Here is a 21,577-nt window from a genome sequence, read left to right as displayed (position 1 = left end):
GATGTGGCCCACAAACAAACAAACAAACAAACAAACAAAATACTAAGAGAACAGCCTGACGCTCTGGATCCCAGAAGCTAGTGGGGTGGCACCCTGGCTTTCAAAGCTCGCTAGATATCCATCACTATGTTCTCTATTGCTTCCTTCCGTGGTCCAGGACCAATTCAGGGGAGAGTTTCACACGTTCCCAAGTGGTTGGGAATATGCGTTAGTCTGCTTCAATCTCTGTCTTGGCGAGATTTCCTGCAAGGCAATCTAAGGGCTTCCCGGCTGGCGTGACTTCTGTTTTGGGATGGAACGTGGCTTCTTCCAGAAATGCTCGCACAGCGTCTGCTCACTGGCAAAGCCTGAGCGCTTCTGGAAAGTTCTGTGCTTGCCACAATGTTGTGTCAAGTGAAGAAGGAAAAAAAGGATAAAAAGTTCAGGTTCTGGGGCTGGAGCAATAGCACAGTGGGTAGGGCATTCGCCTTGCAGGTTCGATTCCCAGCATCCCATATGGTCCCCTGAGCACCACCAGCAGTAATTCCTGAGTACATGAGCCAGGAGGAACCCCTGTGCAATGCCAGGTGTGACTCGCTTGGGTGCTTGGCTGCCTGTTGAACCCACGGGCTAGGAAGCCCAAGGGGCTGCCGAAGAAGCTATTGTTCTTTTCACATAGGGGAAAATCAGGATTTTTAGCACCTTTTTTTCTCTATAAACTGGGAGCAATGGCCGGAGCAATGGTATAAACTGGGAGAAATGGACAGAGCAATGGTTTAGCAGACAGGGCGATTGCCTTGCAAGTGGCTGACCTGGGTTCGATCCCCGGCAGCCCATATGGTCTCCCAAACACAGTCAGGAGTAATTTCTGAATAACCCCTGAGCATTGCCCTCGGTATGATCCAAAGGGCCAAAACAAAAAACTTTTAAAAACTAAAAATAAAAATAAAACTGATATCCCCGTGGGTTTATAGCTTAAAGACTCTTCTTGATCACTTCCTACGGTGTGGGGACGGAAACCGTGTGGCTATGCTTATGCCAAGCCCACCAAGACGGACTGGGGATGTAAATGAACATGGGCTCTCCGTGGCACATCCCACTGATGCACTAAAGGCTGGAGGTGAGCCAGTCATCCTCCGGAGGATGTAGAGGATGAGGGTGCTCATCCTTTAGACACTCGGGGCTTCATCCCACTGCCCAGTGCCAGGGCCCTGTCCTGACCTCAGTTTCCCTGTCTCAAAGTGGGTCAGCACAGGCTGAAGCTGCATCTCGGGGGGCATGAGCAGAGATGAGGATCTGAGCTCCCCAGAGCTCCTGAGACAGAGAAAGTGACAGATTGGGGGAGTGACACCCTTCAGGCCCAGCGCCCAGTCCAGGACAAGGGATCTACAGACACCAAGTCCCCACACCCGGTGAACTCAGAGACTAAAAGCAGGGCTGGGAAAACTTTCCTTAGGGTCTTTCAGGCAGCACAAGGAAGCAGAGAGGGCAAGAAAGCATTCTTTTATCAATGATCTGGAAACAGCTGAAATCAAGCTGGATTCTGGGGTGAGGTGAGAAGAGATTAGGCCCAAGGAGGGTTCCTAGACTCAGACCAGCCTACCCTGGGGCTCTGTCCTCGAGCACTTCACAAGCATGTTCAAGTATTTCAAGCATTTAACAAAGCTGCCTCTTTGCTCACAGCTGCTGGGGTTGCCCACAGCCTTCAGGTGAGTTCAGACATCCAGTCCTCTTCCCCACCCAGTTCTTCCTCTGCCCCTCTGACACCTCTCCCTCTGCCTTTGCTGGTTCTAGTCCCCTGCGGAAGGCCCCTGACTCCCCCAAGCACCCATCTGCAGGCAGGAGTGCCAACTTCCGGGGTCCCTATTCTGGTATCCTTTTGGGTGACAACCTCACAGGAGACAGAGGTCACGCTGGTCCTCCCAGCACCCTTAGATGTTCGTTGACCCAACAAGGGGGCAGAGGGCAGAAGGGGGGTTTGGAGGGAGAGATGGATCTGGGCTTTGCAGCTACAGGGGATGCGACAGCTGTGCTGGACACAGTGCAGGGTCAGGATGTGACACTCCTCTGGTGAGGGGACAGTGAACTCTGACCCCAGGCCTAGTCCTGCCTGATGCTTCCCCCCTCCACCGACAGAGGGATCTTTGATCCTGCAAGTGGCCTTCCAGCGACCACAAGGCTCCCAAAGCTGAGAAAGTGTCAGAAGGCAGAGGCAACTTTGGGGCAAACATTCCACTCAGCCTGGGAGTTGGATGCTGCTAATCCGGGGGTCACCCCTTTCCCTAACCACCCAAGTGCTTACCCTTTGGCAGGTCCAACCCCAAAGGGGCCCTTGTTCTCCCTGCTCATAACTGGCTAAGAAGCAAAGTGACAACTTCCACTCGACTGATATAAGGGGGCAAGGGAGAATTGCCCTGGCAGTACCAATGAAGGAGTAGGGATGAAGGATGGGGGGGACCCTGGAGGGAGGTCACATCCACTAGGCGGGTGACGACCTAAATGCCAGAGCACTGAAAGTCCTGCTGTCACACCGGGAAAGAGAAAAAGCGAGAGCAGACAAAACTCAGACCAAGTTCTCCAGCCCCATGCCCACCCTGCACCTCGCGAGCACTTGGGTCCTCAGGGTCTCACGAGCAGAAACTCCCCTCACCTCTGGGAGCTGGACTGCAGTCTGTGTTCTGGGCAGCAGCTGGCAGGAGGTCACTGGGCCTCCCCAAATTCCCATGTCCCACACCCTTCCTGAGGAAGGCGGAAGACAGGGTCCAAGCTCGACTGGGGCAGCACCGCCTGGACAGGGGAGGACAGGCTGGGGGCGGCACTGGTGTGGGGGAGGAAGAGCAGGATGATGGAGGAACTTGAACAGGAAAGAGCTGAAACTGGAAGGAAGGGCTGCAATCGGAAGGAAGGACTGGAACAGGAAGGAAGGGCTGGAACCGGAAGGGAAGGGAGGACAGGAACCGGAAGGAAGGCCCAATTTAACACCCATGACTGTTACTTCCTCAGAAATTCCAGGCCATGGGGGCTGGAGAGACAGTACAGCGGGGTGGGATGCAGAGGGAGACAGCAGACCCAAAGCAGTTTAATTCCTAGCACGACATAGGGTGCTCCTGGGCATAGAGCCAGGAGTAAGCCTGAGAACTCTGAGCGTGGCCCAACGGCCCAAACCAGCACCCAAACTGGGAAGGCAGCGGGTGGGTATTGACAGTGTGCAGTGCCAAGTGCTCCGGGCCACTGAGCCCTCTCCCAGGCCCCCAGGTTTACTTTGCAAGGAAACAACCAATGACTTCTACTCCTTGAACTCCTGATCCATCAGCATTAAGGAAACAACCAATGATGTTCTACTGCCTTGAACTCCTGATCATCTGCATTACAATGACAAAGATAACTGTCTTTCAATTTATCACCACCTGAACCCTAGCCCTCAGATCAGACAATCACACAAATAAGAAATGTGGCCCAGAGCTGGAGGGAGCTGGTCTTGCAAGTAGCTGACCTGTGTTCGTGCCCATCATACCCAGAGAGTCCCCTTAGCTCACCAGGAGTGACCCCTGAGTGCAGAGTCCACCCTCCGCACTGCATGGTGTGGCCCAAAAACCACCACCATAAAAGAGAAACTTACCCCGTGATCTAAGCATGGAAAGAGCTGGCAGATGGTACTGCGGGTGGCGAGCGACTTTCCTGCAAGGGTCTCGGGAGTCCTCTATCCTGGCATTGCAGCGCTACTAACTCTCACACATACCTGCAATACAAAGTGTGCATCTGTAGTTGGGCACCAGGATCCGCGGCCGGAGAATCGGAAATTTTTTTTCTTTTAATGTAACATAGGTGGGCTGGAAGGATAGGACAGTGGGGAAGACGCCTGCCTTACACACTGCCAACCTGGTTTTGATCCCAGCATCCCATATGGTCCCATGAGCTCTGCTGGGTTGGCCCAAAAAGGACAACAAAACAAAACTCATGTAACATAGGATCCCTCTACCCCCACCTTCACAAAAAACTATTCCAAAGCAATTCTCCTGTGAAACTCCTGGACCTGATGCAGGAAGGTGTAATCACCAAGCACAGGCACAAAGCAGCAACAAGGGATAGGATAGAGGGTGTGTGTGTACAGGAGTGGGGAGGGAGGCTCTTTGCCCACCCCTCAGGCCCTTCCCACCACTTCCTCTGGAAGTGACTTGAAACACACACGCAGGCTTTAGGGAAACAAGACTTATAATCCACCTAAAAGGAACATGAACCGCTTCTCAACATTTCTGGAGGGCGCTTGAAGCGTAGGAAAAATTCTAGAATGCTAGTCCAGAGCAGTACTATACAGTGGTACGGTGGGGAGGGCACTTGCCCTGCACACAGATGACCGGGGTTCAGTCCCCAGCACCCCAAAGCCTGCCAGGAGTGATTCCTGAGCTCAGAGAGAGGGACAAGCTCTGAGCATCGCTGGGTGTGGTCCCAAAACAGCCCCCAGAATGCGTCCTGGAGGCCAGAGCCATAGTATAGGGGTAGGGCGTTTGCCTTGCACGCACGGCTGGCCCAGGTTTGATCCCCAGCATCCCATATGGGTCCCCAAGCACCACCAGGGGTAATTCCTAAGTGCAGAGCCAGGAGTAACCCCTGAGCACTGCCAGGTGTGACCCAAAAAGACCAAAAAAAAAAAAAACCCGCAACACCTCAGAACACGTCCTGGCTCCTTCATAAGCATCACCCAAGAAAACAGTCCCCCCACCACACCTCGGCTCAAGTATGTTCACATCACTTCTTAGGAGAGGGAGAAAGAGAAACCAAGTTAGAGGCAGAGGTCGCCTCATCGCAGATGGTCTGTGTCCAAAATAATCAGCATGTCACCTTACAAGTGATCAGGCAGGGCCACAGGGGCCTTGCACGCGGCCCACCTACCAATGCATAAAGTCCTCCAGCACTGCAGGGAGTGATCCCTGAGCACAGAGCCAGGAATAAGTCCTGAGCACCGTTGAGTGTGGCCCAAATACTTGCCCCAACCCCCATCCCGGGCAATTAAAAAAAAAGTGACTAGGAAGATGCTGAATTCAACATGAATTTTATTCTTTTTGTTTTGGGGCCAAACCCAGTGATGCTCAGGGGTTACTTCTGGCTCAAGCTCGGTGCAAGTGTGTGTCGGGGGAGGGGTGAGTGTGTGTGGGGGATGCAGTTAGGTCAGGGAAGGGATCGCTACAACAATAATAGTTGGAAAGGATGCTCTGGCCTAGAACTGAGTGCTGAAAGGAGGTAAAATGATATACATGATAACCTTTCAGTAACAGCATTGCAAACCACAGTGCCTAAGAGGAAAATGAGAAGAGAGTGAGAGAGCGAGAGCCAGAGCAAGAGTGAGCGAGAACGAGAGGGGGGAGAGAGAGGGCAAGAGAGAGGAGGGAGAGAGAGAAAGAAAAAATGTCTGCCATAGAGGCAGGCTGGGGGGCGGGTGGGGGTGGGAGGGTGGGAGAGAAACTGGGGACACTGGTGAAGAGACGGGGGTAGGAGCACTGTATGACTGAACTTCAATCAAGAACAACTTTGCAACTATATGCCTCATGGTGATTCCATTAAAAACATATATACATGCTAAATATATATTTCGCTTTTTGGGTCACACCTGGCGATGCACAGGGGTTCCTCCTGGCTCTGCACTCAGAAGTTACTCCTGGCAATGCTCAGGGGACCATACGGGATGCTGGGAATCGAACCCGGGTCGGCCGCGTGCAAGGCAAACGCCCTACCCGCTCCAGCCCCCTAAATATATTTTTAATATCTTATTTGGGAGATATGACATACCAAAAAAAAAGTAACTACAGGTGGCTTTTCTTTTGCCCTGCTTACAGTTCCTAAAACCTCTGAGACAATCATAAACCTCTTGTAACAAGAAAAAAAATCATTAAAGCTTCTGTAAAAAGTGCAAGGAAGAGGTGTAAGACCCAGGACAGCTGACCGCTGGGATGTGATTCTGAACAACTGAGACTAGAGAGGGACGCCCCCGTGCCACCTGCAACAGTGCTGAGGAGGGATGGAAATCCTCCCGCGTCACCCAGGGCCAGCTCTGAGAGGACGGGAGCAGAGGTGTGAGAGGATCCAACCAGCTGAGGGACCGAGCTCGCCCAGGTTCCACGGACAGCCCTACTGGAAACTGAGCAGAGCAAAGCCAGGAGCAGCCCCCAAATCAGATCATTCAAAGAATACAAAAAGAAAACTTGGCCCTCAGCTGGACGCCAGCCACCTCTTATCTCTGCAGCGTGCAGGCTGAGGGGAGGGGGGAAGGCCGTTCCAAGCCCACCTGGGGGTGAGCCCCCGAAGGAGGAGGGAAGGAGGAGGGAAGAACAACTCCAGGAAGCTATGAGTAAAGCAGACTGGCAGAACTCTTCCTGATAAAGAGTAGAACACAAGATAATGGCAAGGAGCACCGGGAGGGTGTTAGAACACTGGGACAGGCCCATTCCCAGGACAAGTGGGGGAGGGCACTCAGGGGAGCCATCCCCAATAGCAGATTAGGGATTCAGGGACCGCCCCGCCCCGGAGGCAAGAACGATAGCGCCCTGCATTCCTCCTCCCACCCCCCAACCCAGGGAAGGAAACCCAGAGCCCTGGGCTGAATTATTCAAACTTCAGGTGACCCTGAGTGGCAAGCCTGAGTGGCAAGGGAGCCGTCTACATGTCAGCCCTGTGACCAGATGCTCTCGGTTATCTCTCTGGGGTCAAATATCAAATCCACCCAGCAGGACCGCTGAGCACGCCACAGTCTGGGCACCTTCCACGGGGACAGCTCTGACCATGACCAGACGAGAAGGTACCCCCGGAGCCCCGGGGAGCACAGGGAAGGGGGCGCCATGAGCATCAATCAGACCCAGTCCCCCACTCGGAGCCAGTCTGGGTCGCATGGGGCAGGCGCGCCCATCTCGCTCTAGCTGGGTTGTTTTGTTTTGTTTTTTTTGGGCCACACCCAGCGGTGCTCAGGGCTCACTTCTGGCTCAGTATCAGGAATCACTCTAGGCTCTGAGCTCACTCCTGGTTCTGTGCTCGGGGCTCATTCCTGGCTCTGTGCTCAGGGTTCACTCCTTGTTCTGCCTTCAGGGCTCACTCCCGGCAGGCTTGGGGTCCAGGGATATATGGGTCAAATCCGGTCGGTTGCAGGCAAGGGAAGCACTCTGCCCTCTGGACTATCACTCTGGCCCCCAGGAATCTGTGGCTCTCACAGCACTCAAGTTCCCATCCCTGGGAAGTTCCCCCTACAAATGACACCCTCCTACTACAGATGGCAGCACCTTTGGCTTTGCTCCCTGGCTTCAGGGAGCGTCAGTCCCTTAACTTTGAAAGCAACACAGGTGTTTCTGGGCAACAAGACCCTGCGGCCCTTTAATCAAAGAGATGCCATCCCGGAGCACCTCAGGATTGGAAACAGAAACAAAAGGCAATTGTGCCGGCATCTTCCCAGCCCTCACGCTTTTTACCCGGAAAACTTCCCCACTACAAAACAGATGCAAGGCCCCAGCCCGATCGATGGCAAATGCGACCTGGGCCCCTGGCAGCAGCTGGTACAGACCTTGCCAGTTCAGACCGTTGTTAACAGTGCCTGAAAGTCGTGGGGAGGTTCCGACACTGATGAAAGTGGGAACTTCAAAGGCATGGCGGCTCCAGGGTCTGTTGTGGCTTGTGGGTAGGACAGACCCCACCACCTACCAGAGCTCTGCCCCTGAGGACAGCACCTAGGCTCTCACCTACAGAGACCAGAAAGGCCCCAGACACAGACAAGGCAGAGCTTCTGAGGTGGGGCAGGTTCTCAGGGACGCTTCGGCGACACAGCAAGGCACAGTGACTTTGTCGGAGCTACAGACTCTGGTGGGTCCTCAGAAACTGGAAGGGGAGGCTGGTGAGCCTCGGGCCTAGCCTCTTCCCTTTCTGCAAAACATCGTTTTACTCGGTCAGAGAAGAACGAAATTCACTAGGTGAAAAAGGGTGTGTCACGAAGACTAAGTGGGCAGAACTGGGCATTCTGACCCTCATTCAAGACAGTCTTGAGAGCAACAGGCCAAGCACAGGCAAATGGGTTTTGCATGTGGTGGCCCCAGGTACGATCTCGGGCTCTGTAGTCTGGGGAGCACCCCTGCACTTGCCTTGCACGCAGGCCCATGGTCCACGAGCATCACCAGGAGTAATTCATGGGCATCAACAAGTGGGGCCCAGAAAAGCCAAACCAAAAAAAAGAGCCTCGTCAGACTTTAGTGGTCCCCCAACCAACATGGGAAGCCCATTTGCATGGGCTTGGTCCCTTGCACCGCTGCACCCGAAAGCCAACAGAACATTATCTTCAGCTGGGCCTGGGAGATGCGTCAAAGGGCTGGAGCACGTTTCTTTTCACATGCACATGGTCCCAAGCACCAGTGGGTGGGCCCGCAACACACACCCCCACCCCCAAGGAAATGTCTCTGAGACAGACGATTTCATGTCACGTGGGAGCGCCCACAATCTCTCCCAGCCACAGAGATGCTGTGACATCATTTCTCTACCAGCTCTCCACCCACAGGGACGGCAGCCGTTTGCTCTTGCTCTTCCCTTCTCCAGGCAGTGAGCGGCTCATTTCACGGGCACACACACACCTGAGAGAAGATTCTGGAAGGAAGAGGGCCCAGACACTTTCTTCATCCTGCTGTGTGCGTGGGGTCACGCCAGCAGTGCTGGGGAGTTGGGGGGGATGGCAGAGCAAACCCAGGGTGGAGCGCCAATCCCTTGAGCCCCAGCCCCAGCCTGAACACCTTCCCTTTGCTCCACACAGGCTGTCCTGAGCCACACTCTGCCAACAACGATGCAGGTGTCTTGTCCTCACTGGCCTCTGCTGCAGCGCTGTCCAGTGCTAATTTGTCAGAGACTGAATAATATGCTCTTTTCCAATTAAGAACCATTTATAGGCACCAGAGCAATAGGACAGCAGAGAGGGCGTTTGCTTGCACGAGGCTGGCTCAGGTTCGATCCCCGGCATCCCATACGGTTCCCTAAGCCCCGCGAGAAGTGATCCCCGAGTGTAGTCAGAAGTGCTCAGTTCCCTGAGCACTACCAGGTGTGGTCCCAAAACCGAAAGAAAACGAGCCATTTATATTTCTTTTCCCCTGGGATGTTCATATTCTCAGGCCACTTAAAAGTTGAACTGATGGCTTGGTCTGTTTTTTCGAGCCACACCTGGCGATGCTCACGGATAAGAGTGGCGTCAGCACATGTGGTCAGTCCGAAGGATCAAACCAGGGATGGCTGCGTGCAAGGGAAGTGCCCTAAGCTGACAGATCAATGATCTGATTAGTTTGTAGGAGCTCCTCAGAACAAAAGGCAACCAGCTCTAACCAGTATCTGCTCGTGATTCTGGAACTAGGAGACTTGGGGACCACACATGGCCGTGTTCAGGGCTTCCCAGAGTTGCCCGAGCGGTGCTCAGGGGACCAGACGTGGTGTTGGAACTGGACTGGGTCACGTGCCAGGCAAGCCCTCAGCTTCTGTTTTTGATCAGACACGCAGGTCAGCCATCTCCACCAGGAAGGGCATTCCAAGGCTGCTCGCTGGCAACAGGAGGGGCCAGGGCTGGCAATGGGCACCACCCAGACACAAGCCACACCATGGCCAACCGTCACCAGTCAGGCTGTGACCTCCCAGAGCATTTGGAGCCAAATTCTTGCAAAAACGGCTGTGCCTGCACCCTCAAAGCACTTCCTAAACTGGGCCCTCCTGCCCTCTGCAGGTCCATCATTCTGACCCTCGGTGAGTCCCGCTGCCCAACACTCGGGGCAGGGAGGGCAGAAAGGGGCTCCTTCCCCTCAACTCCCGGCTGTAAGGTGAGTCCTATTTCCAGCCGCTCTCTCAGTACCTTGCAGAACAAACGCACCGGAGCGCATGTATATTTAATATCAGGGGCGCCGTTGCGATGGCGGCTGCAGAAGGTGAAACTGGAACCCTGAGAGCTTCCTAAGTCCTTGCACTCCACTCGCAAACACCCGGGTCATAAAGACAGTGCATCCTGGCCCCCTTTAAGCAGCCCAGAAATGAATCGAGGAAAGACAAAAGGCTTCTGTACTTGGGGGTCTGGGATGAGGCGCGGGGCAGGGGCAGGGCCCAGAGCGACACGCGTTAATTAGGAGGTAATAAAAACCAGTTATTTCACTTCTGAAGCTGCTGATTCGACACACATTTGGCCCTTCGTTCTTTCATCCCCTCTCTCCTCATCTGCCCGGACTTCCTGCTGCCACCTCGCCTGCCCCCCCACCCCAACACTGCGGTCTCTCGAGACTCCTAAGTCCCAATTCTAGACTCTGAATCGCAGCGTCTGGCTTTCTAGATCTTCTATGTGCCCCCAAGAACAGGGGCCCAAGAGCGATGGAGATGAGCCAGAGGCAACCCGGCGTCCTTTCAACCCTGTCTCAGGGCGATGCCTGCTTCTTCTCAGTGGGGAGCAGTGGCTATCAGGCACCTCAAGGCCTGTTCCACCCAGAGCTGGTCCCTGGCATCACCTGCCCTACTATGAGGACAGGCTCCACGGTCAGGAGGCAGTTCGAGGCTCTGGGTGCAGCTCTGGCTGTCAGCTCTGCAAGTTGTCCGACCGCAGCAGAGAGCATGCAGCAAGGGCACCCAGCAACTGTTAAATCCGGGAATGGGCTGAGACGAACACAAAGGAAAAGCCTTCTGATGGGGGGGGGGGGGGGGGGGGCGCAAACCCTCCAGACTGGAGGTAGAAAAACTTGGGATGGGGGTTCCTCTCCTCACCAACACAGCCCTCTGTAGTGCAGCAGCCGACCTGGACCCCGTGGGGCTGGACAGAGAACACAGCGGGGAGGGCTCTTGCCTTGCATGTGGCGGACCATGGTTTGATCCCCGGCATCCCATAGGGTCCCCCAAATCTGCCAGGAATGATTCCTGAGTGCAGAGCCAGGAGTAAGCCCTGAACACAGCCAGGTGTGGCCCCAAAGCAAAACAAAACAAAACAAAAAGGCACCGACTTCTGGGCTCTTCCTGCTGAGTGAGGGTCTCCACGGCAGCAGGTGCTGGGTGAGTCCCTCTCACTCCTGGTGGAGGTTTTGCAGAGGCCCCCTCTGTCTTCCCCAAAGCCCTCAGAGCCACTTTTTCTCTTGTGTTAGGCCAGACGCCCGCAAAGGTAGCCCTGGTGTCCACCCAATAAGCTCTCCACCCAGTTTCAAGGCCAGGAGAAGCCCAGAGGAAGCGGGGAAGGCTCAGTTCCCTCCTTCCCAGGCCAGGCCGCGTGAGACCACCCCCCAGGCCACTGGAAGGAGATCACAGCTCGGTGGAGGCTCTGGAGGCTCAGCTCGGCTTGCGGCTCCCTGGTCAGGCCAAGGCCCGCCCTGCTGAACTCTCTGCCCTGCCTGCAGGAAGTGCCACACTGGATGCCCTTCTTCAGGACGCCCCTCTTTCCCTCCCTGTGGCCCCCACGACCTCTGCACCTTTCCCTTTGAGCCTTTGTAGCAGCTATAATTAAAGGGCATTTCATGTAATTATCAGTTTAACATGTGTCTCCCAGGAAGACTCAGGACAGACTGGCAGACTGACAATGAAAGGGGAGCTGTGGTCTGGGAGACCCGCACCCTGAAGAAAAAGGAGGGGTTTATGTGCACAGAAAACAGCCCAGCGAGGTCACGGGCCCACCAGCGTCAGGCAGACGCATCAGCATCAAAGCAGAAAAGCACCCCTGCAAACACAGGCCGGCAGCAGGGCCAGGATGCAGGAGCAGAGGGCTGAGGCAGGAACCCCACTTCAAGCCCCGGAACCTCAGGGTCCCTCGGCTCTGCTGGGCCACACATGCGCACACCCAAGCAAGCGAAAAGCACACTGAAATCTCAATCAAGTCTGCAGAGTTCGGTCACAGCGCCATGTTCGGGCTCACGCCCAACACGGCCATCTCCGCGTGGGCACAGGAGCCCTGACAGGGGGTCTGCCCAAGCCTCCTTTCAAGCCCCTGAAGTTCTGGAGGTACAGCCCCGCCACCACCATGAGGACAGAGATGATGTCGCACCTCATCACCCACCTGGGGGCGGACACTGGAAGTCTGCCCTGCCTGTGCAGGACTGAGCTTCCCTGCAGCACCACAAGTACTGAGCAGGCGGTGAGCAGGAGCAGGTCGAGTGAGTACGCGCAGGTGTGAGCACACCCACAGGGGCCACGGACGGGAAGATCTGGAAGCTGAGAGCGATGTGGCCCAGGAAACCGGAAGGCAGGACTGCCCCGCACCAGACTGGACGCCTCTCCGCCCGAGGACCCAGGACCCGCCGGCCCAGCATCTCCTGTTCTTCCTGACTGGAGCTGTTGCAGCAATGACTCATGGGAAAGCCTGCAGGTCCACGGTCACCTCCCTGTGTGTCACCCCAGGCTCCTGCAGGAAGGGAACCCTCCACGGCAACGTCCACCCTGTCTTACCAACCAGGAAGGGAAACCTGCATGGCAAAGTCTTCTCCACTTACGAACAAGGATTTCCCCCCGATCCACAGCTGCGCGGGCACAGAGCCCGGGGCATGGGGCAGAGCGATGGGTGATAGAGAGCTCTCGCCTCGAGACTTGGCACCCAAGTACCTGTGCAGGGGTCAGTCCATCCTCACTTCCCTTCCTCTCCCCGGAAGGACCCCGCATAAGGAGGAAGGAAGAGGGTTCAGACGCACGGTGACACTTGTCACTCGAGAACACCCAGTTCCTACATGCCGCCCTGTGGAACTGGGGGGGCTTGAAGAAGCAGCACTCGGTGGCCAGTGCACCTGGAGTAGCAGGGGACACCTGAACCCTTTCAGACCGGGCCAGGTGCATCAGAACAGATTGACCTTGGTGCTCAGCCCACACTCCAGTCCCCGCCTGCTCCCCTGGCTTTGTGACAACCTCTCAGGGCCTGCTGCAGGCCAAGCCCCTGTCATGCCCCACGGTCCTGATCCCAGTGAATTGGATTCCCAGACCCCTAAACTCCAGAGAACCGTCCTGCGAGCACTGAGCTCCAGTATAAGTAAGAGGAGCAGCTGTGGGGAGACGTCCCCCCCAAGGGTCCCCGCTATTCATGAGCTGGACTTTTCCAAGCACAACTGACAGGACTCTCCCCTGGCTGCAGGCCACCCACACACAAGCAAAAGCTCAAGGGGTCGCACTGGGCCTGTCCTTCTTGTCCCACTGCGCCCGATTGTCCGCCCAAAAGGAAGAGTCGGCTGAAGGGTCCCCAAACCTGAGAAGAGCGAGCCACAGTGCTGCCCTCGGGAAGCCAGGAGGAAGGCAACGTGAAGAACCCTACATGTGACCCCAGAGACCAAACTCTCTTGCCCACTGTTCTTGCCAGAAGGACACAGAGCACCCCAGGGCCAGGGCCTGAGGGAACCAGTCTGAGGTCCTATTCCAAGCTGGCAGGCTGCCAGTTGACAAGCCAGAAAAGCTCGAGGTGGGCCGGGGAGATAGTACAGTGGGGAAGGCACTTGCCTTGCATGCAGCTGGCCTGGGTTCCACCTCTGACATCCCCCAGCATCGCCAAGAGCGATCCCTGACTGCAGAGTGTGGAAGTAACCCCTGATCATCGGCGGGTATGGTCCCCACAAACCAAAAAAGAATGAAAAAATAAAACACACAAGAGGGCTCGGCAATACAGCAGGTAGGACACTTGCGGTGCATGCTGCTAACCCGGGTTAAATCTCCACCATCCCAAGGAGTGCCTGAATCTGCCAGGGGTGATCCCTGAGTGTAGAGCCCTGAGCGATACTGGGTGTGGCCCTAAAACAAACAAACAAAAACAACCACCACCAAAAAACTCAAGAAGCAGGATAGACAAGACCGCGGGGAACCTGGCAAGAGAGGCAGCACAAGGTGAGTAGGGCATTTGCTTGCCTCCAGGTTTAATTCCCAACACCACATAAAAATCGCCATCCCCTCCCCCCAGCACTGCCAGCGGTGATCCCTGAGGGCAGAGCCAGGAATCAGCCCAGCCCCAGGACTGCCTGCCAGGTTCGGTACCAAAAAGCAAAATTTCTAAAAATTTTAAATAAACAAAAATGAAACACGAAGGGGCAGCGGCACTCAGGGTCAGCCATCAGACAGGAACAGCTTGGCTCCAGAAGATTTTCTGATACCTAATGAGAACTTGGGGCGCAGTCCTTCCCCTTCCTCCACGGAACCAACAGGTCCCAGACGCCCTGAGGCCTCAAACCCTGGCACGTGAAGCTAGGCCGAGACCCTCCCCTGGCAGACAGGAGCTCCGAGCACTTTTACTTACACGTGTCCAAAAGCAGGACTGGAGGAGCAGATTCCCAGGGGTGCTAAGTCCCTGTCCACACACCTGGATGGGGCTGGAGGGGGTTCTGTGAATTTCCCGGGGCCTGGGACTGATTCCGTTCCATCCAGGTCGACACCGGCGGCCGTTTTGCACAGGAGGTGGGGAGGGAAGAAGGGTGCCCTACTTAAGGTACTGGGCGGGGGTCCACCCGGCAGGGAGGAAGGATGCGCAGCCCTGGGCAAAGGACCACGGCCGGGCGGAGAGGCGCCCCCGTCTCCCAGCCTTGTCCTCCGAAACCGGGGCCCAAACGGAAAGATGCAGCGCCCGGAAAAGTCGTCTTCAAAGGCAAGTTGGGGAAGGGAAATGGAAAAAAAGAACCCGGACACGCACGAGTTAGCAAGTCCGCGCTGTCCGGGCGCGCGCCGTGGGCCGGGGCGCGTCGGGCGGGCCCCGGCGCTGCCCGCGGGTCCCCCACCCCCGCGCCCACGTGGGGGCGGGGGTCCCTCGTCTGACGCCAGCGCTCGCGGTCGCCGGCTCCGTCCAATTAGGGGCGCGACGGCGGCGGGACGGAAGGCGGCGGCGGCGCGGAGGGGGCCGGGGGCCGCGGCGGAGAGCGCGGACGCCTTCAACAGGTCCCCGGCCCCGCGCGGCCTCGGGCCGGGGGCGCGGGGCAGCGTCGGGCCGGGCGGCCCCGCGGGGGCCCCGGCCTCCCGGGCCCGCGCGGGCGCAAAGTTTGCGGGCAGCCGCCGGGCCGCGGGGGCGCGGCGGCGACGGGGGCGCCGCGGGGAGGCGGGGGCGGCGCGGGACACCCACGTGCGGGCCCGGGGCCGCCGCCCCGCCCGCCCGCCCGCGCGCCCCGCGCCCTCCCCGCCCTCGGCCCGGCCGCCCGGCCCGCGCCGCTCGGCCGCCGCACGCCGGGGCGCGGGGGGAAGGACGGCGACATGTTGGCGGCGCGGCGCGGGCCTGCGCCGGCGCGGGGCCCGGCGCTCCCGCGAAGGGCGGCCGGGGGGCGGGCCGGGCGCGGCGCGGGCGAGCGGCCCACCACCCACCCCGGCCCGCGCCCCGCGCCCGCGCCCGCGCCCCGCGCGACACTCACCCTGCTCCGGGCGCGGCTCCTGCGCTGGGCCCGGGCGGCCGGGGCGGGGGCTCCTGCGCCCACCGCCCGCCGCTGCTGCGCGCCCCCCGCGGCCGCTCGCCGCCTCCCGCGCCCGGCCGCGCTCCTCTTCCTCGCCCTTCCTCCCTCTCCCCGCTCTCCCTCTCCCTCGCCCTCGCTCTCCCTCTCTCCCTCCTCCCCCTCTCCCTCCTCCCTCGCCCTCGCCCTCCCTGGAAGAAGGGAACGAGGCAGGCTGACGTGGAGAGATGCAAAACAGCTCCCCCTCGCCGAGCCCGCGGGCCGGGCCGCGATCGGCCTTTTATCTCTCTTTTGTTTTCTCACTTCCTTCCACCCCGGCACCCCCCGCCGGCCCAAGTTTTCTTTTCTCTCTGCCGCAGCGAGGATTTTCTTCCGCCCTTCCTCGCGGGCCACTCGCGCCCGGCCCAGGCCCTGCGGCCGCCTCTGCGCCCCTTCCCTCTTTCTCTTCCTCCTTCCTCCTTTCTCATTTCTCGGGAAGGATCGTGTTTGCTGTGGGAGTTTCGTTTGAGACTCGAGTCACGCCTTTTTTCCTCCTTTCTTTCTTTCTTTTTTTTCTTCTCTCAGCAGAAAAGGGGAACAAAGATTGACTGAAGCAAACCGGGAAAGAGGGGAAGCCTCAGAACCTCGCGTGGAAGGGGGGCCGCCAGCCAGCACAAAAGAGCCAGGGCTGCGCCCCCCTGCCCGGGAAGCCTGAGCAGCCCCCAGGAGGACCGGTCGGGTGGGGCCGCACCCCTGGGGCAGAGGTGGCACCTGGAGTCTGCAGGCTGCATTTTTAAAGTGGGCAGATGGGCCTGGAACTAGCCTCCCAGCAGAGCACTCAGCTGGAAAAGGCCCTTAGCCGTAGGCAGGGAGTGGGCCCGCAACCCAGGTGGGTCCGGGGCCTTGGGGAGCGGCTGGCATCGCCCCCTGCCCCTCACTGGACTTGCCGGGCGGGACTTGGGCCTGCTCTGCCCCTGCTGCCTGGCCCAGGACCGACCCTCGACCTCCTCTGGCGACCAGAGTGCGGGCCATGCAGCGGATCCCTATGGGTCAATTATTCATGGGCTACCGGGCCGGTCCTGTCCGCAGCCTCTCCAGAGAAGTGGGGAGAAGACTGAGGAAAGTTCCCAAAGCAAGTCGGCCACGTCTCTCCTTTTCCCACGCAGGTCCAGGGCACCTGTGGGAGAGAGGCCCGGCCCTGGGCGAGGGGCACCTGCTCTGGCCGGGCTGGGAGACACGGGGTGCTGGTGAGTGTCCCGGGAACAATGGTCACGGAGGACCAGGTCACCGAGAGGAAGGGCAGCGGCTGCCCCCTCCCCTCTTCCTTCCCCTGCTCTTCCTTCCTCCGTGGCCTCTCCTTAGCTCCACCCCTTCTCCTCATCAATTCCTCCCACACATCCCCCGCTCTCCCTCCCAGCTCTCACTGGAGGGTCCCTTCTTCCCGGGAGGAGCAGATGCTGAGCCCCATTGTCTCTCCCCTCCCCCAGCCCCAGGCTTGGCCTTTGAGCCGGGCCCAGGCCAGAGCCTTGCCCCACCCTGAAGCCGCCCCGGGCTGATTCTGCGCCAGTTCCATGGTGGGCCCAGGGCAGCCCCTGGACCCCGCTGCCCGACAGACAGCCGGAGCCCCAGCGCATCGCCCTCCTGTCCTCTTGCTAGCATGTCCGGGGAGCCACCTCTCTGCCATTCCCTGTCCCCTCAGTGCCTAAGCAGCGCCTCCAAACAAAGCAGAGGCAGTGCAGCCCACCCCATCCTCCCACACTGCCCACTGGCTGGCTGAGAACTCTGCGCCAATCCTGTGAGGAGCTAAGGGCCTTGCCTGCAAATCCCCTCTTTGCTTTTGCCCTGCAGATGGGCAGGGTAAGGCAAGACAGCTGGTGAGCACTGTGCCACAGGCATGGAGGGGTAGGGGAAGCACCCCCAGGAGTGGTCAGGGCCCGCTGGCTTCCTGGAGGAGGTGACATCTAAATGAGTCTGCATTCATGGGAAGGGACAGGCTGTTCAGAGGCCCCAGGGCGAGAGCGCATTCTTACAGATTCCTAGAACTGCCTCAGGGATCTGCTGGAGGAGGGGTGGGGGAGGGTAGTGTCAGGGCACAGAGAGAGCAGGGGTGTGGGGGACAGCGGGAAGGGAGGTGGTGGTAAGGAGAGGGAGAGGTTCTTGGGAGCCACCCGGGGTCAGCGCCAGTGTGGCGACAGCCTTGAGCTGTTCCATAGTTTCGAGATGTAGCAGAAGATCTGTGGGGCCCCCGGCATCCTGGGCTTGAGGCCCCCCAGATGTGCCACTTGCCCATGGCGAGCAGCCTCCTCCGGTTTCCCATCTGGAAGATGGAAGAGCCAGGCCACACACCCTGGACTGGGCCAAGGGGCTCTCGGGAGTGCCAGGGAGGTGCCCAGACAGCCTGCCCACAGCAGGGAGCGGCGACTCACAGGGCAGTGACTCACCATGCCAGGAGGCCTTCCTGTGGCCAGCGCTAGGGACGCCTCCACCTGATAGAGATGGCCCAGGCAGGAGCAGGAGCGGCAGGTGGAAGGCTTGGCCTCAGCGCAGAGCAGGACTCTGCCTGAAAAACAAACAGGAGTTAATGGGGGGGGCCCAGATTCGAAATATGGCATCCCATAGGGTCCCCCGAGCACTGCCAAGAGTGAACCTTGAGCGCAGAGCTGGGACTAAGCCCTGAGCACTGTGGCCCCAAAACAAAAAGAGGGGGACTAAGCTGCTCCAAGTAGTAGCAGGCACCTGCCTGGATAATCTTCACCCCAGGACAAGGGATGGACAGCAAAGGAGGAGGGCAGGGGCCAGCTAGGCCCGGAGCCAGGGTGAAATCTCTAAACCTCTGGCACTCCGCCTGGGCTCCTCATCCTCTTGCAACACGCAGAAAAACTTAGCACCTACCAAGTACCCCGGACCCAGCCCGACCCAGAGCTCTGGTTCCCACATGGACACACCGCCAACTTCAGCTGCGTCTGTGACCCCACGGTCACTGAAGTTCACTGAGAACCAGCGAGGTGACAGGGCAAAAGGGCCCCCAGTAGAGGCCCAGTGTTTGAGTTTACAAACTTGGGCCGTTTATAGCCACATGTCTAGAATGAAAATGCACACAGAGAATCTCTGCAGGTCAGAGCTGCTGAGTAATGAGTGGCTGTGTAAGCAGTTCCACTACAAAATGAAGAAAATGGCAAAGCTCTAGTCCTCCGAAGCACCCAGAGAAGCAAGCCTGTGTCCCTGACCTCCTTTCCTACCCCGAACGCTCACGCCCCCTTCACCAAGCAGCATATTCTAGGTGCTGGGGGGAGGGGGGTAATAGTCTCTGGCTAAACCAACTGTTGGGCTGGCTTCTAGTTTTCAATTCTGTGGGCCATGGCGATAAACTTCTTAACAGTCACCAATGTACCAGGCAGACCGGGCCACAGAAAAGCTGCAACGTTCCCAAGGTCACAGCTACAGCTATGAGCAGGAATTGGCTGCCAGCTTCCAGCTGGGGGCTCTTCTCAGCACCTGTTTCCCCCTCAAGGGAACTGGACCCCTGCTTGTACCCCATTTTATCTTTCTCCCTCCAGATTGCTGTGTAGGGAGAAGCCGCCAGGCAGGCGACCCGGCCCTGTCTAGTTCCCACAGCTGGCTGGACTTTACACAGAGCAGAGCCATGCCAGCAGGAGGTGGCGGCAGGCTGGCAGGCGCCACCTTTAGCTGGTCCCCTGGCCTGTCCAGGCCCAGGAAAGAGCCTCCAGATCCACAGGAAAGGAGCTGGGCTGCTCTGACGCAGAAGCCGTAAACGGAAACCTCCCCTGGGCATTTCAGAAGCGCCACAGTTGCCCCCTAGAGCCGAGATGGGGAGGAGGTTTGTTATGATAAGGTTTATTAATCCTGGGATCTCCCAGAGGGAGGACCACTCAGGCTGTGGACCTCCTAAAGCCTTCCTGTCCATCACAGAGAACCGAGGAATAAGGATCGACCGAGGGATGGGCACGAAACACCTCTCCAGCTTGCACTTGACACAAGAATAACTCAGCAGGTGCTTGGTAAAATTTTCCTTTCACTGGCACGCTAAAAAAAGTTTTCAAGATCAATGCGTCCCAATATCTGCTATTAGTGTGGATACTGAACCACCTTCCAGGGAAGGAACAGGACCCCAGGGCCAACACGGATGGGACTGCAGAAAGCATAATGGAACCAGGGCTCCACCAGAGGGTAGGAAACCAGGGAGACGTGTGGCAGCACCTCCAGACCTTCAGGGGAAGTCACTTCTCTATATTCAGGGCTTCAGGGGACACCTGGAGAGGGCAAAAGTCCGCGTGGACGCATGGGGTAAACACCTGACATCGGCAAAGAAGTTTTCTGGGAGTATGATGAGGGGCATCCAATCGCCTGCTTTGGACCCATCCCCACCATTTCCAGAGGGGCGCATTTGCGTGGCTTCACCCCAGGAAGGCTCAGACCGGTGAGCTATTTGCACTTATTTGCATAAATAGCAGGATAAAGATGAGCCAGAAGAAATATGGGCAACTTCCAGGTTCACTCGAATCATAAGTAAATACCAGGGCCGCCAGGGAGGCCAGAGTAGCACATGGTTGCATGCAGGTCGCTTTGCTCCCCCACACTGCGGGGTCCCCTAAGCACCGCCAGGAGGGGCTCAAAACAAAACAAAACAGGGCTGAGGAGATGGCAGTGAGGAGGCACTAGTCTTGCACATGGCTGACCTGGGTTTGATCCCTGGTACCCATATGATCCCCCTGAGTACCACCAGGCGTGGTGAGTGAAGAGCCAGGGCCAGGAGTAACCAAAAAAAGAAAAAGAAGCAGCAGCAATGGCATGCTAAGTCATATTCTATAAATATGGAGAATTGAAGTTTGGAAGGGCTGGAGCGATAGCACAGCGGTAGGGCGTTTGCCTTGCACGCAGCCAACGTGGCCGACCCGAGTTCGATTCCTCCGCCCCTCTCGGAGAGCTCGGCAAGCTACCGAGAGTATCTCACCCGCACGGCAGAGCCTGGCAAGCTCCCCGTGACGTATTCGATATGCCAAACACAGTAACAACAAAGTCTCAAAAAATGGAGACGTTACTGGGCCCGCTCGAGCAAATCGATGAACGACGGGAGGACAGTGACGGTGAAGTTTGGAAGAATAATGAGTTGAAATGTTTGTGATACAATGAATTAGATTCAGAATTTCAAATGCATTCAACTAGAGATAGAGAAAGAGACACTTTGGGGGGCTCTCCCAAGTAACAGCCAGGGGCTTGGGGCCACTAGCAGCGATACCCGCCATCTGGGCCAGTTAGGAGGAAAACAAGCAAGTTCAAGAGCAGATCACCTGCTTTCCATTTGTGTGAGCCCTGAGTTCGAACCTAGCCCTGCGAGAAATAAGGCTCGTTTTTAAGTTACTTGCTTGTTGGAACCACAGTTCGCCTTTTACTTCCTTCCCTGCCTCGTTACATTGACCAAGTCGCTAGAACGACTCTTTCCACCGACTCAGGAGCTCTGGGATTCCCTGCGACACCAGTCACTGGTGACAGGACTCAGGCCCCCAGGAAGCTCCCAAGGCGCAGGAGACGGGCTGAGCAAACAGGAAGTTAGTGTTGAACTCGAATACTTCTCCTCCCCTGGAAGCCTGTGAAGACCTGGCAGGAAAAAGGAACTGGAGTTCTGGCTGCTCTAGGTCACCCTGCTATTGTGAAAGTGTGTTGTGCAAAGAGAGAAGGAGCTTTCTGTGGAGGGAGGGAGAGAGGCTGGGGGTGGACCGGGGAAGGCCTGAAGTGGAGCCCCAGAGTCCCTCGGGGCCGCGAGTGCCTGGTGCCGCTTTCCAAGCAGGGCCTCCACCCGCGTTTCTGTCCACAGAACAGATGAGTGAGTAAGCGTGCAACGGCGGGGATCACGCTCATGAATTTCCTTTAAGGCATTAATTAAACATGTTGTCTGGAAAAAGAAAGACTCCATTGTGCAGCCATGATGATGAACAAGACAGAAGGGGAATTTATCGTCTTCACCCAGGCAGCACCAAGGCGTGCTCTGTGTGTGTGCGTGTGTGTACGCATGACTACTGCACTTCACTGTCTGCCTAGAAGCTGGGGCTGGAGCATCATGTGCAGAAGGCGCAAGTGCGATCTCCAACCCACATGGTTCATCAGTACCATCAGGAGTGACCCCAGAGCACCGAGCCAGAAGTAGCCCATGACCCAGAAAGGAGAAGAGAGGAGGAGAAGGGGTGAGGAGGGGAGGGGAGAGGAGAGGAGAGGTAAGAGAAGGCCCACACACTGTGGACAGTGGT

The 21,577-nt window shown here is 57.6% G+C and overlaps 1 protein-coding gene across 4 annotated transcripts in view; it reads right to left on the bottom strand.

Moving 5' to 3' along the window:
- The window catches only part of ZNF710 (zinc finger protein 710), a 37,738-nt gene extending 22,332 nt beyond the window's left edge, over nt 1-15,406 (bottom strand). The window contains exons 1-3 of one of the 4 annotated variants that reach the window (XM_056113969.1): nt 15,300-15,397; nt 14,204-14,266; nt 3,599-3,718 (exon numbers count right to left, since the gene is read on the bottom strand). The gene's annotated coding sequence lies outside the window, so the exon portion shown is untranslated. Of the gene's footprint in view, nt 1-3,598; nt 3,719-14,203; nt 14,267-15,299 lie in introns of all 4 variants that reach the window. The other 3 variants (XM_056113970.1, XM_056113971.1, XM_056113968.1) reach the window with 3 other exon arrangements.
- Between the last annotated feature and the right edge of the window lie 6,171 nt (nt 15,407-21,577).

The sequence above is a fragment of the Sorex fumeus genome, unplaced genomic scaffold, assembly GCF_029834395.1.
Source record: "Sorex fumeus unplaced genomic scaffold, SorFum_2.1 ptg000024l, whole genome shotgun sequence".
Lineage (NCBI taxonomy): Eukaryota > Metazoa > Chordata > Mammalia > Eulipotyphla > Soricidae > Sorex > Sorex fumeus.
The sequence above is the reverse complement of the archived record's forward strand: the minus strand, read 5'-3'. Positions and strand labels throughout refer to the sequence as shown.